Source organism: Triturus cristatus, chromosome 3_2 (assembly GCF_964204655.1).
Source record: "Triturus cristatus chromosome 3_2, aTriCri1.1, whole genome shotgun sequence".
Taxonomy (NCBI): Eukaryota; Metazoa; Chordata; class Amphibia; order Caudata; family Salamandridae; genus Triturus; species Triturus cristatus.
The window spans coordinates 942,572,099-942,588,166 of NC_140584.1; the positions used below are offsets into that span (position 1 = coordinate 942,572,099).

Genomic DNA, 16,068 nt, shown 5'->3' on the forward strand with positions numbered 1-16,068 from the left:
CAGTTCATTACAGTACAAATTAAGTTGGAACAACTAAAAACCATATTACATTCATTGGCAGAAAAAGGAATAAAATATGTTGAGCCTCAGTGCTAAGACAGTTGCCAGAAAACTCAGGAAGAGTCCTAATATGGACTCAAAGGGTCTGCTATGCCATCCGGTTAGATGTTTAGGCTTGGCAAAATGAAAGGGAAACTCAAAACACTTTGTTAACTTTGTTAAAGTGCACAGTGCATTAAAACGTTAAAAAAATGCGCCCTTACAGTTTTTCATTTTTACCAACAAGCCTCGATCTAATATGCCAGATTGAGCGCAAATAATTGGAGATTGAGTAAACAATATTGCTTCTATTTTCTGACTTAGAAACTCTCAAGGCATTATGCCGGTCTTCGAGCCCAAGGACCCGGCAATAGGGAGCAATCCAATGCGCATGCTGCTTTGCACATGAAAAGAATAATAAGTGCTCTTCATTTTCTACACCATGACTGCCCATGGGACGTAGATTAGTAGGATTGTCACTTTTGTTCCATTAGAAGGTAAAGGATGCTAAAGGTAAAATCCCTATCCTATATTTGGTAGATAGTGCTCTGGTGAAAGGGAAATTTGCATAAACCATGAATTCTTCAAATTGCGGAGCACATTCAAAGGATAAGTAAGAGTCTGTGAGGCTGCCCGAGGGTAGAGCAGATATTCTAGCACAAGACAGTATTCCAGTAGCAAGATTTTACAGTTTCTCGGGCACAATCTGATATTGAAGTGGGATGCAGCCAAGATTCGCTCAATCCTAACGTAGTCAACCAGGATTTTATATGATATAGCAAGCGGATTGTGTGTGTGGAATGATTGTTCAATATCTCCCAAAGACAAGCTTTATACAGAGCCAGATCCTCTGCCGTCTATAGCCTAACCCAATATAAGATGGATTTTAAGTCCGCTATATCTGAGATTTGTCCAACGTTTAAATCGAATCTTGAAGGGAGTAATGAAGCATTACTGGGGAGCCTCATTAAAGATTTAATAAAGTTTTTGCTTCTGTCAAGTGAGTCGAGGTTGAGGTAGCCTCACAAATCTGCTCCGTACAAAGCTGCTTTGCATGCTTGCACCTTGTATATCTCCAAGGCTGGTGAAATAGGGTATGTAGCGCCCCTATATGCAAACTTAGTAAGAGACCCAGCTCTGAGTTTCAAAGTCCGTGCGCTATTTTCCGTCTGTGCAGACCATCTATGGGAATCATTGATTCTCTCCCCTAAGTAGTCAAATTCAGAGACCCTATCTAATGTAGCACTGTCTACGTTCCCCCTAGCTTTTTCCGGGGAATGAATACCATGTATTTGGTTTTAGTATTTATTTCCAGGCCATGGTCCTTGCAGAATAGACTGAACTTCCCCAAAAGGGGAATTTTAGTCCAGCCATTTTGGGGGGATCGTTCTCGCAGTCCAGAAGGTAAGCGATACATCCGTAGATGAATAACTGGAAAAGTGTGGGTGCCAGGACTCAGCCCTGGCTTACTCCTCTTCTGATAAGGATGTCCTCCTTAGTTTCCTCACCTGGTTCAAAGACAATAAGTCAGCAGGGACCCCTATTTTCTCCAGGACCTAGAGTTGGGACAAGGTTGAAAGCGGCTCGCAAATCCACAAATGCAACAAATAGCGACCCCCTGATCTATATTAGCGGTTTTCCATTTTATGGTTAGAAACCATAAGACCTGGTCTACCATACCTGTCTTGGCTTTAAACCCTGCCTGGAAGTGTGACAGCACATTTTTAGGTTTAAGTCTTTTTATTGGTTTGAAAAACAAAACCAGATGCATCGAGCTATGAATCCCAAATCGTGGGCAGTAAGCAGTCGTAGTGCTAAACAAAGCACCATAGATAAAACAAGATAAATACCTTTGCCCCCTGCCTATCCCCCAACCCACCCCTCTCCCACACTCCCCCCTCACCTCACCTGCTGCAAAAGCAAAAAGGCGGAGTCAAGCATGGCACGGAACTAATCAGTGTGTTTGAGGTTGGGTAAAGTCCTGTATCAGCACGGGAAGACGCAGCAGTCACAGGTACCTGGGGCAGTGGAATTCAGAGCACAGCTAGGCAACAACGGGGTGCCACAGATCTGAGGAAGAAGCCCCATCCCCCTGGAGCGAAAAGGAAATAACATTGCATGCTGAGCACATACCACAACCTATGCAGCCATACTTCATCGTAGGGGTTCTGTCTGTGCCCCAATGAGACAGTATGTTCTGTAGTGCTGCCCCTAAAGCTATTCCCATCTGCCTGTCTTTACGGGACTTGAGGGGAAATGTGAGTCTGTCAGAAACGCCTAAATTACATATTGGGAAAGCGTAGGATTTTGGTGTCTAAGTGGTGGTCGATCTCGTCCAGAACCTGGGTCCAGTAGGCTTTAGGAATGGAACACTCCCATAGCAAGTGTAGCAATGTACCTTTAGCCTCATACCCCCTCCAGTAGTTCGAAGAGCTTCTGGGGTCACTCTTGTGCAGTTTGAGGGGATGGGGGTGAGGGGCGGGGGGGGGGGGGACGGGGGGGGGGGTTACCAGTACGTCAATATCTTAGTGGCCGATTCTACACTGGAAATAGTACGCGCCGGGCCCTGTAGTGAATGTCGCCCCATCCGTTTGGAGTAAATGTCTGCCCTAGCTCCGTTTTCCACTGTCTCTGGCCCGCAGATTTGGCCACGTGTTCTGGAGGGCTTATGATGTGGTACAGTTCCCTGATAAGTCGCTTAGTGGATTGCTTAGAAAGCAACCACCGCTCATACACAGTGAACCGCCTCTCTGCTGTATCTGGGGTTGCATAACCCAGTGTCGTATCTGCTGATAGTGGTACCGCATGGCATAATCGGATCTGAAATCCTCGAAGGATAGGTGACCCTCAACATCAAAAAAATGGCCTATGGCTCTACGGCCTTCCTTGTCCCACTGACCAAAGGCTACCTGATCAAGGCCCGGGGTGAAGTCACGATTGTTGGTGATGGGAGTAAGGGGCGATGGGAATGTGGTCAGTCTGATGCGGGTGGCCATGGCGTCCTAAGCCTTTAAGGTGGCCCGCACTATGGGTGAGCCATAGAGTCCAGGGGGTCTGGAGGCTCTTCCGAGGAAGGGGATCTTCCACAGGGGCTGGCCGGCCAATGCTCGCTCAATGAAGAGCCAACACTTCTCAGATTCCAGTTGTGCCCATTCTAGCAGGGATCGTATCTGTGTCGCCTTATAATAGCGGTCGAGATCGGGAATTCCCAGGCCCCCATCCCCATGCAGTCTAAAGCTCATGTCCCTGCTAAATTGCAGTTTCTTGTCTGCCCAGACAAAGGAGGAGCATTTGGTCTGAAGATGTTTCAGCATGCCGGGGGCAGTTCGACGGGTAGGGTCTGTAAAAGGTAAAAAATTTTAGGAAGTATGCTCATCTTAAGGGCTTCCACTTGGCTTAGCCACGAAAGGCCAAACTGCTGCCAGCTTCTCAGATCCCACTTTGTCTGTTTCAATAACTGAGTGTAATTTAAGTAAACTGTCTCAGTGGTGGATACTGACAGTGTTATACCCGGGTACGTGATGGTTTTCTGATCCCAGCGGATGGGGCGCACCTGGACCAGGACAGCGATAGTTGGCTGCTGTAAGGAAAGACCCAAAGCCTGCGACTTGGCCACGTTAATGCTAAAGCCCTTAACAGCTGAAAACTCCTCTAGTTCAGCAAGGAAAGCTGGGACTGACGTCTCAGGAGACTCCAGCGTGGTGATGACGTTGTCCGCATAGAGGCTAATGGTGTGCCACTCTCCCCCAAAGAGAATCCCCCAAAGAGAATCCCCCTAATCTGCTGATTTTCTCAAGCCCTCTGTGCTAGTGGCTCCATGTAGAGAGTGAGCAGCAAGGGGGAGAGGGGGCAGCCCTGTTGCGTGCCTCTATCTATCCAGAAGGTGTCCGACGTGAAGCCGTTCACCCGTACAGTGGCCGAAGGACAGCTATCCACTGAGCTCCCACCTGCGAAATCGACTCCCCACCCCCCTTAATTTCTCCAAAGTGGTCTCGAAGAAGGGCCAGTGAACTCTGTCAAACGCCTTTTCGGCATCGACGGACAGCACTACTCGCTCCTCCGACTGACGGTGCGCATTGTCCAGAAGATGAAGCAGTGTCCTGGTATTATCGCTGCATTGTCTGGTCACGACAAATCCAGCCTGGTCCGGCTCGATCAATCTTGGCATTAGCGGGCCCAGTCTGGCCGCCAGAATCCTGGTGAAGATCTTGAAATCCATATTTAGCAGGGAGATAGGCCTGTACGAGGCGCAGTATCTTCCGTACTTTCTGGGCTTCGGCAGTACTGCCACGTACGCCAGGAGCATCATAGTTGGTAATTCAGAGGTGTCGCCAATGGCATTAAAGAGTCGGCTCAGGACGCACAAGAGACAGAATACCCTGTCACTAACCTTACCTGACCACTGCCGGGAGGGGAACGGCCAGCAAGGGCAGCAGCAGTCCCTCCATCGCCATCTGCCTTCAGCGGACCGCCGTGAGGGGAACGACCAGCGGGAACTACATTGCCTAGAAGCCCCATGCTCACCCCAGGCGCTTGCCTTTGACGTCACTAGGCAGCGCCTGGGGAGCTTAAAGCCGACGCAGGTGCCCCGCAGCGCGGGACGCACAAGAGACAGAATACCCTGCCACTAAACTTACCTGACCACTGCCGTGAGGGGAACGGCCAGCAAGGGCAGCAGCAGTCCCTCCATCGCCATCTGCGGACCGCCGTGAGGGGAACGGCCAGCGGGAACTACATTGCCCAGAAGCCCCATGCTCACCCCAGGCGCTTGTCTTTGACGTCACTAGGCAGCGCCGGGGGAGCTTAAAGCCGACGCAGGTGCCCCGCAGGACTGGACTCCAGGAGACCGTGATTGTGGTGGAAGCGGGCATGAAGGTAAAGACATTGGGACATTAAAACGCAGGTGGTGTTTAAAGGGGGTGTTGGAGGCCCTTACGGGTGGTACGGGAAACCTTGTAGGGGTCACGTAGATTGTGTGTTGGGAGTACAAGCTGCCGAATATTGTGTGAAAGTACGAGGCTAAACTATAGATAGAATGGCGGGCAAAGTTAGAACACGCTCAACCAAAACCAAGCCTAGGCTGCTCACCCCGCTAAAGCTGCTTACACAGGAAAATGGTATACTGCCCCCACAAATTATTCAACCCACGGCAATCGATCGTATGCTACAAAAAGCAATTGGGGCAGTCTCTAGTGAAATCGAACGAACAGAGAGACGCCTTTCTCTTACCCCATTAACCGAGCCATTGAACCCAACCCAGGTGCTAGATTGTGAGTTTGTGGATACTCCCCCTTCTTGCTCGCATGAGCTTAGTACCCTGGATGTACATTGTGCCCAGCAGATTTCCAGAATTAAAGGGCGAACAGAAGGAGTCTCACCAGGAACTAAAAAATAAGATTATACATTGGTTGAGTCACAACAAACCGCTGCCAGATGGGAAAGATGGGGAGATCCTCTTGGTTAGAAGGGTAAACTGGCTTGGAAATAGGCATAAAGACATTGTAGGAAATTGTATTATTATCAATTTCAGGGACAGTAGTGTAGTCCAACATATTCTCAGTGAAAACATAGTTAATTACACTGGGAATATAAAACCTCTACCCCTGGATTATTTCTATCCTCAGCTTGCTCCTATTGAGGAAACACGCCATCAGGAAGGACGAAGGGAGAGAATGTATACATGCTCCCACATGAACCAGTGTCGTCATGGAGAAATGCTAGGGATGTGGGAAGGAGGTTCGGCTAGCTGGAGAAACAGGTTTACCCCCCTGATGTCCTTAGGGGATAATGACTGACTAATTTCCTCTCCCGTTTCATTGTCATCGCAAAGAAATGAGGGAAAGTTAAAAAATGCGGTGGCTCTGAGGGAGGGACGGATGAGCCCACTACAGGATCGCTTTCCTTTAGTTAATTGGCCCACGGATAACCCCGAATCACTAGTGACACTGAGGGAAGTAAGAACAGAAGAGATTGCTGACCAGTTAATTCCACCCACCGGAGAAACATCGCATCCTATTAGGGTGGAAAGGGAGATAGAGAGAGGTGAAACCCCCCAGGGTCGCAAGGGAATGAATAGGGTGTTAGGGTCTATGGGAGGGTTAAATGGGGCACAACAAAATATTCATAGCCTGGGTCAGGCAAGGAAGGTAGAGGGAGGCTTAAGTATTATCTCCTGGAATACGGCTGGCTTGTATTATCTCCTGGAATACGGCTGGCTTAGCAAGCAAGTTTAATAACCAGGAGTGGAGGGAAAACATCGAACAATTTCAGGTAATTAGCCTCCAGGAAACTTGGGTGACCGATAATAGTTCCTTCCACATGCAGGGTTATAAATGTTTTTTTACCCCGGCTCTAAAATCTAGTTCAGGCAGAGCTATGGGAGGTTTGTCCCTGTATGTGGATTTAAGGGTGCAAGGTAAATGGTCCAACATAGCAAGCCCATCCCGCAATGTACAGGTTGTAAGGTTTGAGGGTAAGGGACTTGGACTGATCTTGTACAACGTTTATAATCTGGGAGAAGGTAGGGAGGAAAATTAAACCCTGGGGGTACTCTAAATTGAGTAAGGAATACCCACATACAAATGGGGCAATGAACCCATTTAATATAATCATGGGGGATTTAAACATTCATTTATGCCCATTCCTGCTCCAAACAAATCCAGATTGGTCACGTTGCCCTGCCAAAAAAGGCCCCCATTTTGCCCATACACCAGAAGGAAGGGACCTAAGTAAGATTTTGTTTAGCCATGATATGGAACACACGATAAATATGATGGCCATGGAGAGTGATGGCACCCTCCCCCCGACTTTTAAGGGGAGAGGGTGCTCGTCAATTATTGATTATATCCTAGTCTCTAGGCCCCTCAAACACAGGATTGTAGCAGTTGGGATTGAGTGGAGTCCATTTAGTGATCATAACCCCCTAACAATGGTACTCCAGTATCAGGTTTTACCTAGGATACGTTTAGTGGGGGGCATTGTTGAGAGGGTGACAGATCAAGGAAGGCGACTCAAGTGGGCAAAAATAGAGTGCCACATTCTATAGAGCCCTGATGGAACAAGGGAAGCAGCCCATTGAAGAATGCCTAGACCTTGAAACTGATGGGCCACAATTACTAAATGCATTTGGGCAGATAACCAGTCTGGTCGAAGGGCTATTGACAACACGCACCTCAAAAAAAGCCTTTAACCAAGCGAGATGGTTTGACAGGGATTGTTCACGGGCCCTCAGGGAGTTAAAAAGCTACCTTAAACAGAAGCCCTGGGACACAAATAGGGTAATTCAGTGCAGAGCGAAATACAAGGTCGAGGTCAAAAGGAGAAAATTAGCACTACAGGGGGAAGTGTGGGCAGACTTAAGGGAGGCAGCGGAAAGAAGGGATATCGCCAAATTTTGGAACATAATCAATAAACCCTGCTTTCATGACAGCAGTGCCCGGGAGGTTGGCACAAACATCCTACCGGAGCAGTGGGTCTCCCATTTTAAGAGCCTGTATAATCATGGCAAGGAGACCCCTGCTCCGGAGGAGGGTGCTGCCCCTCAGGAGCAGCTGGTCGAGTTCACCTTAGCAGAAATTACTGAGGGCATTGAGGGACTAACTAAAAATAAAGCACCCGGCCCAGACGGGTCACCACCTGACCTGTTCATTAGTAACGTGGAGTTGTGGGCCCCGATTATGACTAGGGTGATAAACGCAGCCATCATGTTTGGTCTGCCCCGATCTTGGTCAACTGCCATCATTGTCACTATTTTCAAGAAGGGTAATAGGGACAACCCTCAGTGCTACCGGTCCATTTCGCTGATTGATGTCTCTGTTAAGATATTGGGAAGTGTAATTCTTAACAGATTAATTGAATGGATTGAGGAAAAAAACATCATATCGGACATTCAATACGGCTTCAGATCAGGGAGGTCAACTAGTGATCAATGTTTGAACCTTTATATGCTAGTCGCCAAGTACACCAAAACAAGCAATGAAACCATTCATTTAGGGTTCATGGACTTGGCGGCTGCTTTCGATCATGTAAATAGGGACCAACTCTGGCTAATGATGGGCGAGCTTGGCATTGACCAGGGCCTGGTCACCATACTCAGGGAATTACACAGGGACACTACAGCTAGGGTACGTTATAATACCGAGGGGGGCCTTACTGATCCCTTCGTGTGTACTAGTGGGGTGAGACAGGGCTGCATTCTTGCGCCCTTCTTATTCTCACTATACATTAATAATTTAGAGCAGACCCTAATTAATCTAAATGTTGATTGCCCAAAAGCTGGTACACGCCACATCCCAGTTCTGCTCTACGCAGACGATGCGGTACTGTTAGCCCGCACCCCGAAAAGCTTACAGATTTTAATCAATGGTTTTGTCAAGTTTATGGGAACTTTAGATCTTTCCGTCTATCTTGGCAAATCATTTGTAATGACGGCAGACAATAAACCTCGGTCTAAGTTCACGCACAGAATTGGGAGTCACATACTGGAAAAGGTGCAGACCTTCTCCTATTTGGGCCTACTGTTTGACGAGATGTTAAAATTCACCCCCTTGGTAGAGGAGCGATGTGGGAAATTAATATCATCAAATGGTGCAATAACTAGTTATGGGCGGAGGTTAGGGCGATGGTCTCCAGAACAAGCAATTAATTGGTACAGCTCCATTTGTTGTTCTAAAGCCATGTACGGCGCTGAAGTCTGGGGATTTGTAGATATAGAACAATTGCAGCGGGAGGAAAATAAAATTGTACGGTCAGTATTAAAAATCCCCAAGAGTATTCCAGCTGTTATCGCCCACAGAGAGCTGGGGAGGCCATATATTGAAGATATGGTCAAGTACAGACCTATTCTATCGTGGCTTAATATCTGGACAAATCCAGAAGCGGCTATAAGTAGGCAAATATTAAGAGACTGCTTAGGAAGAGAAAGAAGCATGAACATACCTTGGCTCAAGTATGTTAAGACCAATTTGGAGAACCTGGGCTATAAAGATCTTTTTGTTAATCCATCAGAAATTAGAGCCCAGGATAAACCCATGTTAAAAAGATTGTTCCTGGCCCAAAGAAATATAAGTAGAATGATAAAAGAAGGGACCAAGGGAACAGTGAATGCCCATAGCTCCTTTAAGACCACCGAGGGAATGGAACCTTATCTCTACCTCATGCATAATGCACAGGATAGATTTTTAATATCCTGTTTTAGGCTCAATCTTTTACCACATTTATTAGCTGACCCATTAGGTTACACTGTTTTGATTGAGCAGAAGGGTGCCTGCGGCTGCGACCACAGGTCTCCGCAGAACACCCTTCATTTTGTACTTTTATGTCCTTTTTATTCAATGCCGAGGCGGAGTTTTTTAATTGATATCATAAAAAGGGCCAAACTGACTCAAACTAAACACGCGCTACTTTTCTTACAAAGGGCGGCTGATCCACTGACTCTGTGTTGTATATTGAATTTTATTAAAGTCGCACTGAGATTAAGAGCAACTAGAGGACAGGATTGTTATGAATTTTATGTATCTCTCCTGGGAATATGTATTCTTTTCTACCAGAGTTCTCATAAAAAAGTATTGTGTATGTATATCTTTTTATGGTGTTTTTTTTTTTTTATAAACATATTTTTATTTTCGGCATCAAGGACAATGTCAAGGATGATACACAACAGTGCATTGAACATGGCATCAGTAACATCAATCAGGGAAGCATTGACAAGCAGATGTAAAGACCCCCCTCTCCACCCCCATCCCCCGCCCCCCGCTCCCCCACTCCTCAAACCATGCCCCCCAGCCATTTCCCCCATATCTTGCGGAATTTTTTGTGGCAGCCCCGGGCAGCGTATAACGACCGCTCCTGGGCCGCACACCAATCCACCCCTCTACTCCAAGTAGCCCTTCTAGGTGGGTCTGGCTGTGACCACACGGCCGCTATATTCCTCTTAGCTACCATTAGGGCAGTAGTGATCAAATACTTGTCGTTACGGGACCCATCCAGCCCATCCGTGATGCCCAGCAGAGCAATTTTAGGCTCATGGGGGACCTCCCATCCCAGGACCTCCGCTAGGTCGGTCTCAATCGCTGCCCAGTAGTCCTCCAGGCGGGAGCAAGACCACACCATATGGAAGAAATCCGCCGGAGCCACCCCACAGCGAGCGCAGGAGGCGTCCACGCGGAGGCCCGCCCGGTAGAGGCGGTCCGGAGTCAGGTAAGCGGCGTGGAGGTAATAGAGCTGGATGAGCCGCAGCCTAGCGGAGGTGGTAAGCGATCGAGGGGCCATAAGGGCGTCCCTCCAATCCGCGTCATCTTGGGGTCCCACCCAGACCTCCCATCGCTGCCTCAGTCCAGTCCAGTCTACCGGGGTATTGTTAATCAGGGATTTGTAAATGCGGGATATTCCACCCTTCCCCAGGCACCCCAACATCACCTGAGCTTCAGGTGGGCTATGAGAAGGCAATCGGGAGTCGAGAGGGACGTGGGCCCGAACCGCATGGCGTAGCTGAAGGTAGCGATAGAATTGGGAAGACTGCAGCGAGAAGCGGGTCTGAAGCTCCTGGAAGGAACACATGTGGCTCACCCGCCATATATCGCCTAGAGTGGAGATCCCTAGGAGATCCCATTGCCGAAAACCCGCCAGTCCCACCACCTCCCGAAGCCATGTCCCGTGCCACAGCGGTGTGAGCTGTGTTTTCGTCCCCGACCATTGAGTGTGCCTCAGAGCTGCACGCCACGCGAGAAAAGGGGCCCGCACGACGCCAGGGAGCGACCGGGGGACCGATGCTCCATAGAGCATGTTTTGGATAGAGGAGAATCCGAGGCATTGCACCTCGAGGCGGTAGGCCGGATCGCTCCATCCACTTGAGAACCAGTCGTGGATCACCAGCAGCTGGGTGGCCAAGTAATATAGATATAGGTTAGTCATGCTCAGGCCGCCGTCGTAGGAGGGGACCCTGCAGCGATCTATTTATGGTGTTTTTAACAACCGAATAAAGAACTACTGAACTGAACTGAACTGAGTCGGCTCAGTATTGGGGCTAAAATCGAGCAAAAAGTTTTATAAAAAATGGTGGTAAACCCAGGGGCCAGGGGATTTGAGGAGCTTAAGCCTGGCTATAGCCGAGATTACCTCTTCGACCCGAATCGGGCTATCCAAGGAAGAGGTCTGGTCAAGCGTTAAGCCCTGACAATATGCGGGGAAATTCTGGTCTGGTATTTGCTGGGCAGCATAGAGGTCCGCATAAAAGTCCCTAAATGTGCGGGCTATATCTACCAACTAAAACAACAAAACCCCAACATAGCAAGAACATAACTGTGATAAAGTGTAACAAACAGTCAATGTCCGGAGCGTACTACTAGAAGAGAGAGTGTAGGGTACCTATGGGCTGCGACTCCCCGCTGGCAAAGCCTGTGTAGATGTCTATAGTGTTTCCAATGACGGGCAAGGGTGCAATCAACAGACCATCAGATCTCAGCCTGGGTGATTCCTGCCTCACTCCAAGGATGCTCCTGTAAGGGACGCCAACACTGCCTGCTGCTTCCTGGCCATAGTGTCCGAATCAGGGCATGCCGACGGGCTAGGGAGCTTGATGGTGGTTCATCCATGGCCGCTTCGGCATCTGCTAAAATGATTGTTCTGGTGCGACTGTGGAGAAGTGTGGCTCAATGATTAGAGCGGCAGACCCTGATGCAGAGGTCTAGCCCGGGACCAGGGTTCAATTCCCCGCCTCGGCGGGTCTTGGGCTCAAAAGAATTCCACGGACCTGATAATTCTCGCCTCGGTGCCATTCCAATCATGGAGTCCCACTCTGCAACTCTGGGCAATAGCTTGCTTAATCTCCACAACGGCCCCCACAACGCTAAGGATGCCTGGCCTCCACCTTGGGGGTGCCCAGGAGTGGACGCCTCACAGGGAAAGCCAGGATGGGTTCCACAGCGGTATTCGTACAAGCGCCTTGAGACCCTTGCGGGTGAGTAGTGCGCTATACAAGTATCAAGTATCAAGTATGACTGGTCCGTTGCGGGTTCTTCAATACCCAAGAGTTTGTAGGCTACAGAGAGGGAGCAAATTTGTCTCAGTTCCCCCTTGAAGTGGAAGATTAGTCTAAAGGGGTGCCCCCTGCAGTACTTGATGTCAGCTTCTCCAAGATGTGACTTGATTGGATGAAAGAATTTGCGCTTGAGTTAGGTGGAGGCTGCCAAGTCCTGGTATAGCGTAGGCTTCTGACCTTGGTAGGTAAAGTCTGTGTGGTGTCGGGCCTCGCGAAGGATCCGCGCCTTTAGTTGGTAGTCGTGGACACAAATCAAAATATCTGCAGGGGGAGCAGGGGCCGTTCTCCGTGGGCCCACCCTGTGAGTGCAATCCAATTTGATAGAGAAGTCTGGGGATTCGACCAGTATGGAGCAGAAGAGGTCCATCACCAGTTCCTTGATGTCGCCATCCCCCTCACCTTGTGCCATGCCACGGATGCGGATGTTGTTCCGCAGGGACTTGTTCTCCAGTTCCTCTGTGTGGGCCTGGAGGTCCAGGTTCGGTTCCTGCAGCCTGAGGATTTCCTGTTGGAGGCTCTTGAGTACTTCGTCGCGCCTCGTTTCGTGCTCCTCCAAGGTGTTGACCCGCTCCCCTAGGAAATCCACATTCTGGCGTATCTCCCGCATATCCGCCGACATTTCGCGTTTCATGGTGGACAAATCTTCGCTGAGGGAGGAGAAAACTGACTCCAGAAAGCATCGGCTGACCGGAGCCTCCGGGCCCTCACCCCCTCAGTCTCATCCATATGCTTTGCTCCGGGCAGGCCCTCTGCCTGTTGTGCCGTCTTGAGCAGTAGGTCCTTCACTGACCTGTCATCCCTGCCCTTGGGGGCCGCCACTGCACCTCAGTGCGTTTTACTCTCAAAGCGGAAGCAGGTCCAATGCTGAGGACTCAATAGCCAGGGGCGCCGCGTACAGAGAGATTGTGCGTTCCTGGAGGTGTCGCAGTCGCAGCAGGAGAACCCCCGCGGAATGCCTCCACCACAGTGGGCCCTCTACTCGTGCCCCGGTTCGAGCGCCAGTGGTGGGGGGTGCTTCACAGTTGCCCGAGGCCCACCGCTGGGGCCCCACCATTGTGGTGCTATCCAGCACCTGCTCGCTGCTGCTCTCACCTCTTGGTAGGGCCCTCTGTCGTGGTGCTGTCCTACCCCTGTCTTGCCGCTGTTCTCGTCTCCCAGCAGACTCCGTGCACGGGCTCCAGTCTCTCAAGGGCCACAGTGGTCAAGTAGGAAGCAATATTGGGGCTGAGGGGCAGGCGAGCGCAGCCCAGCCTACCCATCCTGGGACGCTTGTGCCTCCAGGTGTTCCGATGCCCCCAGCTGGACCGCCACTTAGCTCAGGTCACTTGGGCTTCGCTGCAGGCCCCACCTCAGGCCCAGCCTCAAAGACAGCGTGTGTGTCCCCAGGCCACATGAGGCCGCCAGGCTCCACGCATATAGATTCCTCCATCCAGTCTTCACAGATGGGGGGAGGTGCAGCAAATGAGGCGGCCGCGCAGGGTCACTGCGCGACCAGTGTCTGCAACAGCTCCGTCCCCCAGTCGCCACTGCGGGTGAGGCCTACTCTGGCCCGCAGAGCTGGGGCCTCAAGTGATGCTCGCAGCCGGGCCCACTGCTGCTCAGGACGATGCAGACCCACTCCGCATGCGGCTGAAGGACTCTGCTCGGGTCATGGTGCTGCGGTGGTCTCCCTGTGAGTCAAAGGGACCGCCGGGGATCTCAGGCAGGCGCCCTCCATGCCAAGCCGTCCGCGGCAGCTCCCAGCCGGTCAGCGTCACACTCGGGGCTGCTCCGCGTCTGCATAGGAACTGCCGCCGGAGCTGTGATGTGGCCCTCCGCGGCCCCCCCAGAGTGCGACACAGCTCTCAGGAAGACTCTGGCAGGCTCCGGAGCCCCTCCCATCGCCGAAAGTGCGATGAAAGGCCTGGCGGGAGCAGAGAGCGACACAACCGCGTCTTATCGAGATGCCATCTTGGCTATGCCCCCAACACAACACATTTTTAGACAGTAGTCACTCCCATAGGTTTGTCAGGAGTTGCTTGCTGTAGATCTTCTGGACATTATCAATAAGGCGTGTAGGCCGATAATTGCTTATGACTTGTCTTTCTCCCTTTTTGAAGGTTGGCGTAATTTCAGCCCCTTTACAGGAGTTTGGTATTGGGGCACCTGCTGCTATGGAGTTGGACGTATGTAGGGAATGGTAAGTAATTGACTCACAAACAGCACAAAGTATGTCTGGACACATTGTGTTTATGGGTCATACTGCGAGAAGACTTTTTACCACAATGTTTACCTGCAGTGTTGCTTTTTTTTTTGTTGTGAACTTGGTTTGCTTTCTAGCATTCTTTTCCTTTTATTGCTCTCAAACATGTCAGTGTGATAAATTGCTATTTTATTTAGCTAAAATTGAACTTGGATACTTATACTATCCCGATTTTCTAGTGTTGTGGCATGATTAAACAATGCACAAACCATAAACCCAGTGTAGCAAAGCACATATGCACAAGAGTTACTAAGGGGGCATTTGAAGCCAACTGGCTTGGGAGAGTAGCACATAAAAAAACTAAAATCAAACGGTAAGAGAAAATTGGTGTTTTTTTCTTTGTTTTAGCAATTATATTATTGGGCAATTTTCTTTTTCTGCGATTAAAGTGAATCTTTCCTTCTCTGCTTGAAAGAAAATGTACTATTGTAACTCCCCCTTTTACAGCGTGAATCTTTCTGGATTCACTATGCTGTGCATTATTCCGCCATCTTGTGGTTCGGTGCGGAATTGTATTTTTTCTATTTTTTTTCGTGGCCCAGGTGGGCGTCGACATACCACCATTTGGTGTCCTTCGTGACGTCGACGTGCTTCCTCCGGAAGCTCCCACCTTTGGTCGCCATCTTCAGATTATTTTTTCCGCGTTGGGTCTGGATCGATACCGAAGAGTTCCAGAGTTTTGGAGAGAGAATCGACGGAAATTGGCAAAAATCGACGAAATCCCAGTTCTTCATCACACCCGACTACAGGTCAGGTAAACGGGACTACGAAGGAGAAGATTTTCTCACGAGATCTCGACGTTCCCCGGAGAATGCGCACACAGGGGGCTCCCTGAGCGCATGAATGGACAAAACACCTTTCAAGTTTTGCACCAACTGTCACCACAAATATGCCCAGAAGGACCAGCATCCAGTTTGCAACCTCTGCCTGCCGTTCGACCACAACAGCGAGGACTGCAACGCGTGCTCAGCGTTCACACCCTAGACCCTCAGAGTAAGAGAGAGGCAGAGAAGGGTGAACCACACCACACCACACCATGCAGGGGCAGGGGCCACCTCCATCGCTCCGAGACTTGAGCCTCTCCAGTGGAGAAGAGGACAACATCGCCGAAGGACCGGAGGACTGCACTGTTGTCGAAGTCCAAAAGAAAGCATCGAAGGAGGTAAGAGTCGTCGAACACCAGACACTCGACCAACACTCGTAAGAGTGAGTCAAAGTCCTCGAAGGGAGCATTGCTGTTGAAGCACTCTGCGAAAGCAACAGCACCCAAGGACAAACAGCCCTGCGGATCCTTCGAAAAGGACTTCCAGATGGCGAAGACCCATGAAAAATCTAGGTTGTCGAATGAAGCCCCCGAAAAGGACTTCTCAACGCCGAGAAAAGAAGGGTCAACAACGACTTCGTCGATGACCTCGAAGCGAAGTGCTCAAACTTTCGACGCCAAACAAGTTGTCGAGATGGAGAGGAAGAAGAGGAGGCTTGATGCCAAAATTGCGAGCATCCTGCAGCGGAAAAAGGACTTCGACGAGAAGATGAGGCAGTACACCATTCCGCCGAAGCACACAACCGAGGTCAAAAGGGGTGACGAAGACACTGAACCGCCGAAAACGCCAGAACCGGTCGGAGAACAGGAGGAAGAGGCCCTGTATTACTTCGAGGAAGAAGGCGAGGAGGAACAGCAAACCTACCAGGACTCGACGTCCTCGGTGGTGTAAGACTTAAAGTGGCATGATCTGGACGCCGAAATACC

General features: G+C 50.0%; 1 protein-coding gene across 1 annotated transcript in view; it reads left to right on the forward strand.

Moving 5' to 3' along the window:
- APPBP2 (amyloid beta precursor protein binding protein 2) overlaps positions 1 to 16,068 on the forward strand; it is a 333,604-nt gene that overhangs the window by 192,744 nt on the left and 124,792 nt on the right. The window lies entirely within an intron of this gene.